At 38.9% G+C, this 17359-nt stretch overlaps 1 protein-coding gene across 2 annotated transcripts in view; it reads left to right on the plus strand.

Moving 5' to 3' along the window:
- Positions 1 to 17359, plus strand: part of SNX9 (sorting nexin 9) — a 149094-nt gene that overhangs the window by 53333 nt on the left and 78402 nt on the right. The gene's annotated exons all lie outside the window — the stretch shown is intronic.

The raw sequence follows: 17359 nt of genomic DNA on the forward strand, positions 1-17359 counted from the left end.
AAATGAAACTAGAATTAAAATATAGGAAGTATGACAATAATAATTAATTAGAGCATTTGAATTTTATTTAAATCAAGTGAAATATTCTTAGCAGCCATGTTATAATCTCAAGTTATCTAGGATCTGAGGACAATTTAAATAAGGCCAAAATCATGGAGTGTTTTACAAATACCAGAAAAGGTATATGAATAAGACACCAGACATCTGTTAATAATTGGTAACTGTTAAAAATCATGCCATCAAGTGTGCTTATACTTTGATTTTCCAGATGGCAATAAGAAAATATGTTTGTTTCGGGGATGTATTTCTTGGGATTTTCTAATTACCCTCGTGTTATGTTCTCTCCCTGGAGACAGTGCTGTTTTGAGGGCTTACGTGTCAGAGAAGTTGAGCTTCTCCGTCACCCCATCAGGCCATGTGGGGCACAGCCATTCTTCCCTTTACATCTCTTTTTAGCTCTGTACACTGTGCAGACTTCTGTATAGTGAATCTCTTTCCTCTTCTCAGCATTAGTTTTCTTAAATTTGGTTTTCTCACCACTGCCAAGTTAAAACCCTATATTCAGCAACCAGTTGTCCAGAGTTCTGACTTGTATTTTTCATTTAAATAATAAATTTAAAAACAAAGCTATAGCTGCCCCTTCCTTGACTTTGTAATTTTAATCTGTACACCATTTCAGAGCAAATTAGTTCATATATTTATAAAGTACTGTGTAAAATAGCATTCCTTTTGTTTTTCTTAAAACTACTGATCTCGGGTTGCTAGGTATATCTTTTGGTTCTAGAACTTAATGAACAATCACAAAAGTAAGTGGAGTAATCATAGAGGAAGATGAAGTTTGATGCATTCATTACAATGATCCATCATAATTTTTTCTCCTTTAAGAGTATATTAAGCACCCCCTCCCATCAGTAAAAGCAGTTCAATTGCTTGATGAAAAAGGAATACAATATGTTATTTTTTAAAAAACATTTTTATTGTGAAATATAACATGCAACATAGTGGTATATTTCAAAGTACATTGTAACAGTAGTTATAGAACAAATTTCAAAATTTGGTATGGGCTATAGTTCTACAATTTCAGCTTCTTCCAGTTTCGGGTTTTTCCTTCTAGCTACTCCAAGACACTGGACTCTAAAAGAAATATCAATATGATGATTTAGTAGTCATACTCATTTGTTAAATCCTGTCTTCTCTGTTACAACTGCTCCTTCTCCTTTGATCCTTCTTCCAGTCTTCAGGGGTATTTGGACTGTGCCCTAACTTTTTCATGTTGGAAAGGGCTGTTGACAAAATAGGATAGGGATATGGAACTAGTTGATAATTTGGAGAGGTTGGCCCCTCTGGGTTTCAGAGCTTATCTGACCTAGGAACTATCTGGAGATGGTGGGTTTCTAGAAAATGTGTACAGCTTTTGTAGAATCTCAGATAGAGCCTTAGGTGTTCTTTTTAACAGTTTTTATTGTGAAATACAACATATGCACAAAAAAACAATAAATTTCAAAGTATATTGTAACAAGCAGTTATAGAACAGATTACAGAGTTTGGTATGGGTTATAGTTCCCCAATTTTAGGTTTTTCCTCCTAGCTACTCCAAGATACTGGAGAATAAAAGAAATATCAGTATAATGACTCAGCAGCCATACGCATTTGTTAATCCTATCTTCTCTGCTATAATTCCATCTTCTCCTTTGATCCTTCTCCCAATATTTAGGGGTATTTGAGTTATACCCATTCTAACTTTTTCATGTGGGAAAGGGCTATTGGTAATATGGGATATGGGGATGGAACTAGTGGATGTTCTTGGAGAGGCTGGCCCCTCTTGGTTTCAGGACTTATATGGCCTAGGAACCAGTATTAAATAAGATTCTCTAGAGAAACAGAATCAGCAGGAAATGTCTGTAGATATAAAATTTATAAAAGTATCTCACATAACTGTGGGAACATAGAGTCCAAGGTCTGTAGGGCAGGCTGCAAGCTGGCAACTCTGATGAAGGGACTGGACGAAGTCCACAGGAGAGGCTCGCCGGCAGAAGTAGAAAGAGAAGCTGTCTCTTCTGAATCCTCCTTAAATGCCTTCCAGTGATTAGATTAAGCATCATTGCAGAAGACATTCCCTTTAGCCAATTACAAATGCTGTGGATGCAGCTGATGTGATCATAATTTAAGTTCATTAAATGTCCTCACAGCAATAGACAGGCCAGCATTTGCCGGACCAGACAAATGGACACCACCACCTGAACAAAGTTGACACATGAAACCTGATCATGACAGTCTACCCCTTGTCAACTTGGCAGCTATACTTAAACCATGCTTAATCTCTAAATAGAAAACAATAGCACATGCATTTTCTCCTCGCCTAGCAATATTCAACTATCCCACGTACAACCAGAAACGCATTAAATCTCCCCAGAATAGGGTGTAAGTCCTTGGGTAATATTCATTCTTAAACGTGATATCTTACAATTTAAATGCTATAACATAAACAAAACAGCATCACAGTCCTCATTTCTGTAACTGATCATGTGGTCGTAGTTCATATTGATCACTACCTTCTTCCACTACCCATTCAATGTTCCCTTTACCCTCAGCAAGCACTTCAGCTGGCCATGGTTCTTTGCCTGATGGGGTGATCCAAACTTTCATTCCTGAAGTTTCAGAGCCATTGGTAGTCCTACCTGGATTGGCTTGTTGCAGTTTTCCATTGATTTTAATCACAGGACATGGTAGTACTAAAAGACGCCCTAGGGGATCTCCTATATTCCGGGAAAACTATTCTTTACCTCCATTGTGTAGCTGTAGTCGTATTTCCTCCGATAGTCAGGATCAGTCACCCCAGCCAGTAAAGTAATTCCTGTCTTGGCTTGTTGATCCAGGGGCATGAATAGCCCAAAGTGACCAGGCAGCAGCCTTAGATTTCAGTTCAATGGGATCATTGTTGTTTCTCCTGGTGGAAGCACTCCTCCTTCTGGAACTAAAACCTGTAGATCAGCAGAGCTCAAAGTCACAGGGACAGGAAGCAAAAATTTTCCTAGTGGATCTCTAAGGGTAATAATGAATGGTGCCGCTCCCATTTCCACCCCTTGGTTCCTGGACCCATGGATCCTGGCTATGGGAGAAAGCACTATACAGTGGATGCTGATTCAGAGCATACACAGCCTCCTGGAGAACATCACCCCTGCCCTGTAAGGTATTGCCACCTAGTTGGCACTGTAATTGAGTTTTCAAAAGGCCATTCCACCATTCTGTCTATTCAGCTGCCTCTGGACAATGGGGAACATGGTAAGACCAGAGAATTCCATGAGGATGTGCCCATTCCTACACTTCATTTGCTGTGAAGTGGATTCCTTGATCAGAAGCAATGCTGTGTAGAATATCATGATGATGGATAAAGCATTCTGTAAGTCCATGGATGGTAGTTTTGGCAGAAGCATTGCATGCAGGGAAAGCAAACCCATGTCTAGAGTATGTTTCTATTCTATTTAGAACAAATTGCTGCTCTTTCCATGAAGGAAGTGGTTCACTGTTATCAACCTGCCACCATGTAGCTGGCTGGTCATCTCAGGGAATGTTGCCATGTCAGGTGCTGAGTATGGGTCTCTACTGCTGGCAAATTAGGCACTCAGCAGTGGCAGTAGCCAGGTCAGCCTTGATGAGTGGAAGTCCATGTTGCTGAGCCCATGAATAACCTCAATCCCTGCCACCATGACTACTTTGTTCATGAGCCCATTGGGCAATGACAGGAGTTGCTGGGGAAAGAGGCTAACTGGGATCCACAGAACAGGTCATTTATCCACTTGATTATTAAAACTTTCCTCTGGTGTGCATTCACATGGGACACAAATATCTTCATGCTTTTAGCCCACTCAGAAAAGGTCTGTCCACATACTTCTTCCCCAGACCTCTTTGTCACCAGTTTTCCAATTATGGTCTTTCCAAGTCCCTGACCATACAGCCAAACCATTAGCAACAGCCCATGAGTCAGTGCACAGTGGCACCTCTGGCCAGTTCTCCTTCCAAGCAAAATGAGCAACCAGGTGCACTGCTTGAAATTGTGTCCACTGGGAGGATTTCCACTCACCACTGTCCTTCAGGGACATCCCAGAAAGGGGTTATAGTGCTGCAGCTGGCTTTCGGGTGGCACCTGCCTATCATGCGGAATCATCTGTAAACCAGGCCTGAGTTTTCAATTCCTTTGTCCGTCCTACATATCATATATTCTTCCTACAGTACCTTCCACTGTAAGGAACTCACCAAGAGACCATAGCTCTGTGTGGGAAGGAGAAGATAATGTGGCAGGAGTGAAGACCATGGGCATTTGGGCCACTTCCTCATGTAGCTTCCTTTTGCCTTCAGGACTTGCTCTGGCCCTATTGCATATATACCATTTCCATTTTATGATGGAATCCTGCTGCACACGCCTAACTTTATGGCTTGGTGCGTCAGACAACACCCAACTCATAATAGGTAACTCAGATCTCATGGTAACTAGGTGGCCCGTGGTTAAGCATTCAGTCTCTACTGAGCCTCATTAGGCCAAAAGTTGTTGCTCAAAAGGAGAATAGCTATCTGCAGCGGATGGTAAGGCTTTGCTCCAAAATCCTAAGGGTCTGTGTTGTGATTCTCCTATAGGGGCCTGCCAAAGGCTCCAGACAGCATCTCTATTTGCCACTGACACTTCCAGCACCACTGGATCTGCTGGATCATATGGTCCAAGTGGCAGAGCAGCTCGTACAGCAGCCTAGACCTGTCACAGAGCCTCCTCTTGTTCAGGTCTCCACTCAAAATTATCAGTTTTTTTGGTCACTCAATAAATGGGCCAGAGTAGCATACCCAAATGAAAAGTATGTTGTCACCAAAACCCAAAGAGACCAGCTAGGCGTTGTGCCTATTTTTGGTCATAGGAGGGACCAGATGCAGCAACTTATCCTTCACCTTAGAAGGGATATCTCAGCATACCCCACGCCACTGGACACCTAGAAATTTCACTGAGATGGAAGGCCTCTGTATTTTTGTTGGATTTGTCTCCCATCCTCTGACTCGCAAATACCTTACCAAAAAGTCTAGAGCAGTTGCTACTTTTTGCTCACTAGATCCAGTCAACATGATATCATCAATATAATGGACCAGTGTGATATCTTGTGGGAGGGAGAAACAATCAAGGTCCCTGCTGACAAGATTATGACGTAGGGCTAGAGAGTTAATATACCCCTGAGGTTGGACAGTGAAAGTATATTCTGACCTTGCCAGCTGAAAGCAAACTCTTTCTGGGTGGTCCTTACTAACAACTATTGAGAAAAAAGCATTTGCCAGATCAGTAGCTGTGTATCAGGTACCAAGGGATGTATTGATTTGCTCAAGCAGTGATACCACATCCAGAACAGCAGCTGCAATTGGAGTTACCACCTGGTTGAGCATATGATAACCCATTGTCATCTTCTAAGACCCACCTGTTTACTGCACAGGCCAAATAGAAGAGTTGAATGGGGATGTGGTGGGAATCACCACCCCTGCATCCTTCAAGTCCTTAAGAGTGGCAGTATAATCTCTGCAATCCCTCCAGGAATCCGGTATTGCTTCTGATTTACTATTTTGCTACGTAGGGACAGTTCTAGTGGCTTCCACTTGGCCTTTCCTACCATAGTAGCCATCACTCCACGAGTTAGAGAGCCAGTGTGGGGATTCTGCATGTCATTGCTCAATATGTCATTCCAATTATGCTTTCTGGAATTGGGGAAATATGCAGAATGGGTCTGGGGGCCCACTGGACCCAGTGTGAGACAGACCTCAGCTAAAACTCCATCGATTCATTACCTGATCTCCATAAGTCTCCATTCTGGCTGGTGGACCAGAGTGACACTTTGTGTCCCCTGGAATTAATGTCACTTCTGAACCAGTGTCTTATAATTCCTGAAATATCTGATCATTTCCTTTTCCCCAGTGCAGTTACCCTGGTAAAAAGCTGTCAGTCTCCTTGGAGAAGACTTGGGGGAAGATTAACAGTATAAACTTGTGGCAATGTAACGGGTCCTCCCGCAAAGGGGCCTGCCCTTCCCCTCATTGTAGGGGTCTGTAAACTGCTCAAGTCTGGAAATTGATTAAGGGCCCATGACTCTCTGTTTTTGTAATTCAAGTTTAACTTCTGTTCACTTGACCTAGAACTCTTGTTTATAGAGCGCCAACAAGAATTTAGTAGACTGCCCTTCTGTTGACTTCTAGGTACCCTGTGATCTACTAGCCAATGCCACAAGTCTCTGCAAGTCAGATTATTCTGACTCTTGATTTGAGTCTGCTGTCCATTATGATAGCCACTTCCACCTTGTCTTTGATGGTTAAGTGCTGCCACCTGCTTTTGGCAACTCCGGATCTTATCATCCCCATTGTGTTTAAGGATTCCAGTTCAGTGACAGCAGTTCCCTCAGTAATATCTGAGCTACAGAGAAGGAGGACTACAGAGATCTTCAGGGATAATGGCACTAGTCTCACAAATTTTTCTCACAATTTTGATCAAAGGTGCCTCCTCCGGACATTCCTGGGGTTATATCAGCAGACTTTCCATGATAAATCCACTCTTAACATTCCAATCTCTCTAAGCCTCTGGATCCCCTCATCTACATTATACCAGCGCAGTTCTGACATTTCAGCCTCAGGTAATGTCAGCCACCTATTTTGACCCATGTTTCAGCCAACCATCCCATCCAAACAAACTGTTAATGCTTTTTATAACCCCTCTATAACTATGAATGCAGAATCTCTGCTTAGTGGGCCCATATAAAAAAATTCAGCCTGATCTAGCTTTATATTCCTCCCACAATTATCCCGCATCCCTAAAATCCATGTCACACATATTCCCCTGATTTCTGTTTATATAAATTAGAAAACTCATATAGTTCTTTTGGAATATAATGTACCTCCTCATGGGTGATACTTTGTTCCTTACATTTTGGGACCTGTTGGGACTTTAGTGTAGTTATAGGTCTGGAAAAAATGAGGGGTGGTATGGGTGGGCCATGAAAAGAGTTAAAAGTATCTTCTAAGCCATTTGCTTCAGGGCATTCATTTGCAGTTTCATCTGGTGAAACATGATTGATCACTCTAAGGCTAATCTCTTCAGGGGGAGGTTGGATGGACAACTCCTCATGGCAAGCTCCTGGAGGCAGGGCAGCTGTGTCCTCAGGGCAGACTGTTATAGGGTTATCTAGAGAAGATTCAGCATGACCTAGGGTTTCAGCCTCTCCAGCGTTATCATCATCAATCCATATGTCGCCGTCCCATTTTTCTGGGTCTCACTCCTTTCCAATCACTGCCCTCACTTTAATGGCAGACAGTGTGCAAGATTGAGATTTCAGTTTACGTTGCAAAGTTGCTACTCTAACAATAAGATTAAGAGTCTTATTTTCAGAGATCTCGAGTCTGTAGCTATAGGAAATAAGATTTTCCTTCAGGGCACTCATAGAAATATTTACATCTATCAGATGGCACAGAAGCTTCTCATTTGAAGCCTTAAGTCCATCCCTTTCACTCATTAATATATACAGCGTATCTAACAACAACCAGCCAACAACTCTATGCCTCCCATTTCCACAAAACTCTGTAAAGGTGTTAAAAACATTAATCCCCAGAGCCTGGGTTCGTACAAGTGAAGCATTAGAAGAATCCAGTGGTTAAATTTTGACTGTCTCTTTTGCCAACTCACCCCATGGATTGGCAGTATCATTCTGAGTATGGGAAACAGAGTCCTTAGTGCCTTTGAGTCCGGTCACAGTAGAAAACCAATTGGTAAAAACCCATTTTTAAGATTCTTTTTCTTGAGAACCACTCTGGGAACCAAGCTGTATTAGCTAGAGTTCTCTAGAGAAACAGAATCAGCAGGAAATATCCGTAGATATAAACTTTATAAAAGTGTCTCATGTAACTTTGGGAACATAGAGTCCAAGGTCTGTAGGGCAGGCCTCAAGCTGGTAACTCTGATGAAGGATCTGGATGAACTCCACAGGAGAGGCTTACTGGCAGAAGCAGGAAGAAAAGCTGTTTCTTCTGAATCCTCCTTAAAAGCCTTCCAGTGCCATTAAGTAGTAATAAACATTTGTTCTCAAGTCAAAAAAAAAAAAAAAAAAGCCTTCCAGTGATTAGATTAGGTGTAACTTATTGCAGAAGGCACTCCCCTTAGCTGATTACAAATGCAGTAAGCTGTGGATGCAGCCAGTGTAATCATGATTTAAGCCCATGAAATGTACTCATAGCAACAGACGGGCCAATACTTGCCTGATGAGACAAACGGGCACCACCACCTGGCCAAATTGACACATAAACCTGACCATGGCAGAACCCATCTTGAAGTTGTAGGTTTCAGGAAAGTAATCTTTTTTTTTAATTAATTTTTAAATTAAAAAAATATGTATTATAAGAAAGAAACACAAACATTCTTAACATGTGCTCATTACGTTCTACATATATAATCAGCAGTTCACAATATCATCACATAGTTACATATTCATCATCATGATCATTTCTTAGAACATTTGCATCAATTCAAAAAAGAAATAAAAAGACAGCAGAAAAATAAAATGAAAACAGAAAAAAATATTATACATACCATACCCCTTCCCCCTCCCTTTCATTGATCCCTAGCATTTCAAACTAAATTTATTTCAACATTTGTTCCCCCTATTAGTTATTTTTATCAGGAAAGTAATCTTAGTGCATGAAGCTTTTGTAGAATCTCAGTAGAGCCCTAGGTGCCCTAGGGCTAAGGGTTGACAGGAATGATTTTGGTTGGGGATTGGCTAACCATGGTAATTAGCAATATCTAGCTAAGCTAGCATAAGAATTGCCTTCAGAATAGCTTCTCAATTCTATTTGTATTCTCTTAGCCACTGATACTTATTTTTTTTTAATTTTTTTTATTAATTAAAAAAATTAACTAACACAACATTAGAAATCAATCCATTCTACATATGCAATCAGTAATTCTTAATATCATCACATAGGTGTATGGTCATCATTTCTCAGTACATATGCATCGATTTAGAGAAAGAAATAGCACGACAACAGAAAAAGAAATAAAGTGATAACACGGAGAAAACACAAATAAAAATAAAAAGTACAAAAATATATAAGAGAAAGAAAAAAAAAACTATAGATCAGATGCAGCTTCATTCAGCGTTCCAACATAATTACATTACAGTTAGGCAGTATTGTGCTGACCATTTTTTTTTTTTTTTTTAGACATCATACCATTCTACATATGCAATCAGTAATTCTTAACATCATCACATAGATGCATGATCATCGTTTCTTAGTACATTTGCATCGGTTTAGAAGAACTAGCAGTATAACAGAAAAAAATATAGAATGTTAATATAGAGAAAAAAATAAAAGTAATAATAATAAGAACAAAACAAAACAAAACAAGAACCTATCGCTCGGATGCAGCTTCGTTCAGTATTTTAACATGATTACTTTACAATTAGGTATTATTGTGCTGTCCATTTTTGAGTTTTTGTATCTAGTCCTATTGCACAGTCTGTATTCCATCAGCTCCAATTACCCATTATCTTACCCTGTTTCTAACTCCTGCTGAACTCTGTTACCAATGACATATTCCAAGTTTATTCTCGAGTGTCGATTCACATCATTGGGACCATACAGTATTTGTCTTTTAGTTTTTGGCTAGACTCACTCAGCATAATGTTCTCTAGGTCCATCCATGTTATTACATGCTTCATAAGTTTATCCTGCCTTAAAGCTGCATAATATTCCATCGTATGTATATACCACAGTTTGTTTAGCCACTCGTCTGTTGATGGACATTTTGGCTGTTTCCATCTCTTTGCAATTGTAAATAACGCTGCTATAAACATTGGTGTGCAAATGTCTGTTTGAGTTTTTGCCCTTAATTCCTTTGAGTAGATTCCCAGCAATGGTATTGCTGGGTTGTATGGCAATTCTATATTCAGCTTTTTGAGGAACCGCCAAACTGTTTTCCGCAGTGGTTGCACCATTTGGCATTCCCACCAACAGTGGATAAGTGTGCCTCTTTCACCGCATCCTCTCCAGCACTTGTCATTTTCTGTTTTGTTGATAATGGCCATTCTGGTGGGTGTGAGATGATATCTCATTGTGGTTTTGATTTGCATTTCTCTAATGGCCAGGGACATTGACCATCTCTTCATGTGTCTTTTGGCCATTTGTATTTCCTCCTCTGAGAGGTGTCTATTCAAGTCTTTTTCCCATTTTGTAATTGGGTTGGCTATCTTTTTGTTGTTGAGTTGAACTATCTCATTATAAATTCTGGATACTAGACCTTTATCTGATATGTCGTTTCCAAATATTGTCTCCCATTGTGTAGGCTGTCTTTCTACTTTCTTGATGAAGTTCTTTGATGCACAAAAGTGTTTAATTTTGAGGAGTTCCCATTTATTTATTTCCTTCTTCAGTGCTCTTGCTTTAGGTGTAAGGTCCATAAAACCGCCTCCAATTGTAAGATTCATAAGATATCTCCCGACATTTTCCTCTAACTGTTCTATGGTCTTAGACCTAATGTTTAGATCTTTGATCCATTTTGAGCTAACTTTTGTGTAGGGTGTGAGATATGGGTCTTCTTTCATTCTTTTGCATATGGATATCCAGTTCTCTAGGCACCATTTATTGAAGAGACTGTTCTGTCCCAGGTGAGTTGGCTTGACTGCCTTATCAAAGATCAAATGTCCATAGATGAGAGGGTCTATATCTGAGCACTCTATTCGATTCCATTGGTCGATATATCTATCTTTATGCCAATACCATGCTGTTTTGACCACTGTGGCTTCATAATATGCCTTAAAGTCAGGCAGTGCAAGACCTCCAGCTTCGTTTTTTTTCCTCAAGATGTTTTTAGCAATTCGGGGCACCCTGCCCTTCCAGATAAATTTGCTTATTGGTTTTTCTATTTCTGAAAAATACGTTGTTGGGATTTTGATTGGTATTGCATTGAATCTGTAAATCAATTTAGGTAGGATTGACATCTTAACTATATTTAGTCTTCCAATCCATGAACACGGTATGCCCTTCCATCTATTTAGGTCTTCTGTGATTTCTTTTAGCAGTTTTTTTCACTGATACTTATTTTGTTACATTTCTTTTCCCCCTTTTGGTCAGGAAGGTATTGTTGATTCCAGGGCCAGGGAGACTTTCAGCCCTGAATGTCATGTGCTTAGGGGGAAGGGTAATGATTTTGTTTGCTGAGGTGGGCTTAGAGAGAAGCCACATCTGAGCAGCGAATGAGGTCTTCTCACAGTAACTCTAAGGCATAGCTACAGGTAGGCTTAGTTTCTCTGCTACAGAAATGAATTTCATAAAAACAACCCTCAAGGTCTAGGGCTTGGCCTATTGACTTGGAAGTCCCTAATGTTTGAGACAGTATCAATGGTTTCCCTGGCGGGAAAGTTTAATAGTTCCATATTTTTTCTCTAGTCCCTGAAGGGACTTTGCCAATAGTTTTTAACTTTGTACCCAACAAATTCTGGGACGTGTTTGGGTATTACGTTAAGCTACACAGAATTACAGGCTCTCATTCTCATTCTGGGGTTCATGTGTTTGGGTTATTTAAATAAGCTGTCCAGACTGGTTGACTTAGATTATGTTACGGACTACAAACAGTTTAGGTTTTGTACAAAATAAAGCTCTCTTCCTTTGGTCTCATACAGTAGGTGAAGTTCTAAAGTACAGACAATCTCATCCTTTACCCTGTATTCTGATTTATTTTAGTCCTGACCAGATTGGCTTCATTCTTATCTCTAATTGAAGCCTGATCTCTTTTCCAATTTCTTTAACAGTCATACATAACAATGCTGACTTTCAGAGCTGCAGAACTCCAACTCACTGCATTATTCCTTAAATGGTATTGAAACAGCTTAATTGGTAAAAACCTATGAAGGGATATATATATTTTTTAAAGCATTGGGAAAAATACAGGTGACTTTTAATTTTTTCATAGTTTTGTAATATAGAAAGCCATTGTAAGTGTGACACAATATCTAGTAGTCATTAAGGAAAGAATTAGTACATTTATGTCTGCATGATTTTTTTCTGTAAATCTATGGTTTCTGTAGAATAAAAAAGAAAGTGATAAACTAGGAAAAGTATTTCTAACGTTTGATACATGTAGATTAATTTCTTAATATATGAAGAACTTTCACAAATCTATTATCAAAAAATAAACATCCCAGGGGAAGAAATGGGCAAAGCTTATAAGCAGATTGTTCATTGAAATAAAGTACAAATAGCCAATAAACATGGAAAATTCTCATTTTGAGATTCTCCTATCCATTTGGCAGAAACTTAAAGAATTTTTATCGTACCTAGTGTGACCAAAGGCATGGTCAAAAAGGCAGTCTTCTGATACAAAGCTGTTGAAAGTATAAATTGATGCTAGCTAGCTATTTGGGGGACAGTTTGGTAATATATATTAATATTTAAAACACACATATTCTTTGGCCTAGCAGTTCTGAGTTTATCCTATAGATAAACTCTCAGAACATAGCTTTCTGGGCAAGAAGATTTACTGTAGTGTTATTTCTTTATTTCTTTATATAAATCTTCACATACATATGGTACATACATGGTTTACCATCAGTGGTTCACAATATCATCACACAGGTGTGTATTCATCACCATAATCGTTTTTTAGAACATTTGCATCATTCCAGTAGAAGAAATTAAAATAAAAAAAAATAAAACTCATACACACCCCATACCTCTCATTCTCATTGACCACTAGTATTTCAGTCTGCCAATTTATTTTACCCCTTTTCCCTGTTTGGTTTGCTAGCTGCCGGAATGCAATATACCAGAAACAGAATGGCATTTAAAAGGGGGAATTTAAGAAGTTGCAAGTTAATGTTTTTTAGGCCATGGAGATGTCCCAATTAAAGCAAGTCTATAGAAATGTCCAGTCTAAGCCATCCAAGGAAAGATAGCTTGATTCAAGAAGGCTGATCTCTCTCAAGTGGAAAGACACATGGTGAACATGGTCAGGGTTTCTCTCTTGGGTGAAAGGGCACATGGTGAACACGGTGTTATCTGCTAGCTTCCTTTCCAGCTCCCTGGGATGCGGTTTCCTTCTTCATCTCCAAAATTCTCTGCTTTGTGGTGCTGCAGCATTCTCTGCTCTCTCAGAATCTCATGGCTTCTCTTGTCATTCTCTCTTGTGGCTATCTCGTGGCTCTGTCGTTCTTCTCTGCACTCTCTGAATCTCTCTTTTATGGGATTCCAGTAAAGTAATCAAGACCCACCTAGAATGGGTGGAGACATATCTCCACCTAATCCAGCTTAACAATCACTCTTGTTTGAGTCAGATCTCCAGGGAGATGATCTAATTAAAGTTTCAAACATACAGTACTGAGTAGGGATTTGAAGAAATGGCTGCTCTTACAAAAAGGGGTTAGGAATATAACATGGCATTCCTAGGGTACATACATCCTTTCAAACCAGCACACCCCCCTATTATTTATTTATTTTTAATCATGTCTTTTTACTCATCTATCCATACCCTGGATACAAGGAGCATCAGACACAAGGTTTTCACAATCACACAGTCACATTATAAAGGTTATATCTTTATACAGTCGTCTTCACGAATCAAGGCTACTGGAACACAGCTCAACAGTTTCAGGTGTTTCCCTCCAGCCACTCCAATACACCATAAACTAAAAAGGAATATCCACATAATGCATAAAAATAACCTCCAGGATTTAACCTCTTGACTCTGTTTGAAATCTCTCAGCCACTGAAACTTTATTTTGTCTCATTTCTCTTCTCCCCCTTTTGGTCACAAACCCTTTCTCAATCCCTTGATGTCGGTCTCACCTCATCCCAGGAGTACTATCTCATGTTTCCAGAGAGATTTACACCCCTGGGAGTCATGCCCCACATCGCAGGGAGGAGGGCAGTGAGTTCATCTGCCAGGTTGGCTTAGAGAGAGAAGCCACATCTGAGCAACAAAAGAGGTTCTCTGGGGGGTGACTCTTAGGCCTAATTTTAAGTAGGCTTAGCCTATCCTTTGCAGGAATAAGGTCCATAGGGGCAAACCCCAATTGATTTGGTTGTCCCCACTACTTGCGAGAATATGAGAAATTCTCCAAATGTGAAAGTTGAATATTTCCTCCTTTTCCCCAGTCCCCCAAATGGACTTTACAAATAGTTCTTTATTCACTGCCCAAATTACTGTGGTGGTATCTATTGGGGCATCACACTAACCTGAACAAAACCAACAAAATCTCTGTAGGGTTGTTTGTAACTGAAAACTGGAATGCAAAAGACTGTCAGTAACGGATTGGTCAAATAAACTACAGTGTCACCATTCACTGGGAAACTGTGCTGTTTTTAGGAAGAATTTGGATAGATTTAGATGTACTGGAATAGATATACTGCTGTAAGCATATTAACAGTATTCATAACTCTTTTTGATAATTCTGTGAGGTTTTACAGAAACTGAAACAGAGAGAGGCTGTGTAACTTACTCTGAATCACACAGAGCACATGAAACCCGGAACTAAAACCCAGGCAGTGGAGCTCAGAGCCCACTGCCTTGACACCCAACTTTGTGCTCTCCAAGAGGGAAGAGACGAAAGGTAATCTTTTTCCTGCCCTGACATCTAAAAAATAAAGAACACTCTAGCGATAGCTATGATTCACAGTGACAGTCAGCGTTTCAAAATGGAATGAAAAGGCACAGAAACAAGAACCATTTCAGAGGAACAGAAATTGGAAAGTCTGAAAGAGAAGCTAGTTTTGGCAGAAATAATGAGTGATTCTGATTGGGTTCAGTTTGAGACAGAGAGGAGCAATGCAGATAGAGCTGTTCAGCAAGAAATCAAAAATAGAGTAAGTTGAAAAATTCAAGTTTGAGGAGACATTTACATAAAGCAATCGTTTACATGATCAGAGGGTGGAACAGGGGAAAAAGTGGAACAAAAGAGGATAAGCGGATTGACGACATACCCTGGAGAGGAAAGAGGTGGGAAAAAAAGAATATCTTCCATGAATCAGACACCATTTTATACAGATGGTCTCAAACTCCAACATTGCAGGAAGCCGATATAATACTTTTCAAAGCCTCAATTCTTACTTAGAGAAACCAGATTTTCATACCAAGGTCTAACTCCAAAGCTTGTGTGCTTTCCTTATGCCAGCTTGCCTTCAGTGGGGAGGAAGTGGGCTGGAATAAGAAACTTGGAAATAGAAAAATAGAGATATTCAAGAAGAACTGGAGCACAGTGCAGGAACGACTAGAAGAATTTCAACAAAAAGAGAAGAGTTTCTTCCAATATGTGTGTTTATATTTCCAGTGTTTAAAGACCTATACTGAAATTCATTTTAGAATCAAGGCAATGGTATAATTTATATACTAATACCTGGGTGAAAAACAAGACTAGGACAATTATTAATACATATCTTTTAACAACTTCTGAGATTAGTTTCCATCAGCTGGTTATTTCCCTTTAAGGACATAACTATAATGTGAAGGCTCTTGAAAAGGATAAGATATCAGATGATTAATAATTTAACTAATATTATCCACTAAAAAATATTCCTCCCTTTTAAAGGTATTGCTATAGCTGTTAACATCAAACTTAAAATCTTTTTAAAATCATTTTTATTGATATATATTATATATTCACCTACTATGTAATGATCCAGAGTGTACAATCAGTGGTTGACAGTATCCTCATATAGCTGTTCATTTATCAACATAATCAACTTTGCTTTCTTTTCCATGAAAAAATACTATGTCTACAAAAAAGCTATAAATTTCAAAGCATAGCACAACAATTAGTTATAGTACAGATTTTGGAGTTTGGTATGGGTTACAATTCTACAATTTTAGGTTTTTACTTCTAGCTGCTCTAAGATACTGGAGACTAAAAGAAATATCGATATGATGATTCAGCAGTCATACTCATTTATTAAACCCTACCTTCTCTGTATAACTCGACCATCACCTTTGATCTTTCTCCCACTCTTTAGGAGTATTTGGGCTATGTCTATTTTAACTTTTTCATGTTGGAAGGCGTTGTCGATAATGTGGGGTAGCGGGGTGGAAAGATTGGCCCCTTTGCATTTCAGGACTTATCTGGTCCAGGGACCCATCTGGAGGTTGTAGGTTTCTGGAAAGTTACCCTAGTGCATGGAACCTTTGTAGAATCTTGTATAACACCCTCGAGGTTCTTGAGGATTGCCAGGAATGGTTTTGGTTGGGTCAAATTTTAATATTTATTAGAATGAAGCCATAGGAGTTTTATTCAGTTCCTTGGGCAACCTTCAGTCAACATTCTACATGAAATTCAAGCAACTATAGCACGTATGTATTTAAACACCAGAAAGATAACATTACCCATTATAGTGTACCTTTTTAAAAAAGTCACACATCCATACCAGTACAGCTTTTTGCTGTTGTTGGTTTTCTTCTTCCTACGTGTGATCTTTTCTTCCCCTAGATTCTCTCAGCACTGTTTGTAACGCTTATATTACATAAATTGCAGATTATATTTATATTACTTGTTTGTAAACTTGTTAGTTTGGTGGTAACACAAATTTTTCTCTTAAATTTTATAACCCGTAACCTGTGAGAGACCTTTTACTATGATAGAGTGCTCTAAACGTGTTTGAATAATGTTTTTTTCAATCATAAATACCTAAAAAGGTACTTCCAGTGTAAAAATATTATGAGACTTGTATTTTAACCTGAATCCCTGTCTAAAGTAAATTTGCATTCATAGCAGCTCTAGGACTAGGAGCTATCACAAACCCAAAATTCTACCATTTAATATGGTACCCAATCAGAAATAGTTAAATTATCTTTCAGAAAATCCTTTAGAATTTTTAATATTTTTTAGCAGTTTTGATATTAAACAATGGCTTGAAGTTAGTGGGTGTTTAGGGGAAGTAACATCTTGTAATTATTCAGAGATGTTCAGTGTAATTATTTGTTACAAAATAGTTTTTATGGTTTCTAAATGAAGAAGGCAATAGTAATATTTGTAGGAACTACATTTTCCTTCTTCATTTCTGAAAAAAAATCCATTTTTAGGCCATTTTCCAACCATTTTTTTGTCCATTTAAAAACAAATCATTAATAAAAAAAAAGTTAAAAAAAAAACAAATCATTAACTTCCTCAACATGATAATGGACATTACGCCCACAGATAACATCATACTGAACAGTAGGAGACTGTAAGCATTACCTCTAAGATCAGAAACAAGACAAGGATGTCCACTGATACCACTGTTATTCAACATTTTGCTAAAAGTTCTAGCCAGAGCAATCAGGCAAGAAAAAGAAAGAAAATACACCCAAATCAGAAAAGAAGAAATACTA

This window comes from Tamandua tetradactyla, chromosome 2, assembly GCF_023851605.1.
Source record: "Tamandua tetradactyla isolate mTamTet1 chromosome 2, mTamTet1.pri, whole genome shotgun sequence".
NCBI lineage: Eukaryota > Metazoa > Chordata > Mammalia > Pilosa > Myrmecophagidae > Tamandua > Tamandua tetradactyla.